The sequence below is a fragment of the Egretta garzetta genome, unplaced genomic scaffold (genome assembly GCF_000687185.1).
Source record: "Egretta garzetta isolate BGI_Z169 unplaced genomic scaffold, ASM68718v1 scaffold417, whole genome shotgun sequence".
Classification (NCBI taxonomy): domain Eukaryota; kingdom Metazoa; phylum Chordata; class Aves; order Pelecaniformes; family Ardeidae; genus Egretta; species Egretta garzetta.
This window is the reverse complement of record NW_009260227.1, coordinates 1268015-1268405: the sequence shown is the minus strand read 5'-3', so window position 1 is coordinate 1268405 and position 391 is coordinate 1268015.

Below are 391 nucleotides of genomic sequence, written 5' to 3'. Positions count from 1 at the left end.
GTCTCTGCTCAGAACGGGCTCCCGCCAGCCCCATCCCTCTGAAAAGCCACAGCAGGGGTAGGGGAGCTGCTCTCACCCAGGACCCTGGCCCAAAGCCTCCAGTGCTGCTTTTTCCTCAATGTGCCTTTGACAGCACTACCACCAGCAGCTAAAAGCAAGGGCATCCCTCTGTTGCATCTCAGGCTGAAGAAACCCAAGTCCTCATGCCTCCCCTGGGATGATGGGCAGAGGGTGGGAGCATGAGTGGAGCTAGTCCTGCCTCTCCCTCCCCTCTCATCTGAGGGCCTCACCATAGATCAACCAGGGCTTACATTGCTACAACTTGTTAGGCAGAAGAGCCAGAGAAAGCGGATGAAAAGGCTTCTTGTGATTTAACTTTTTGTGAGGTTTA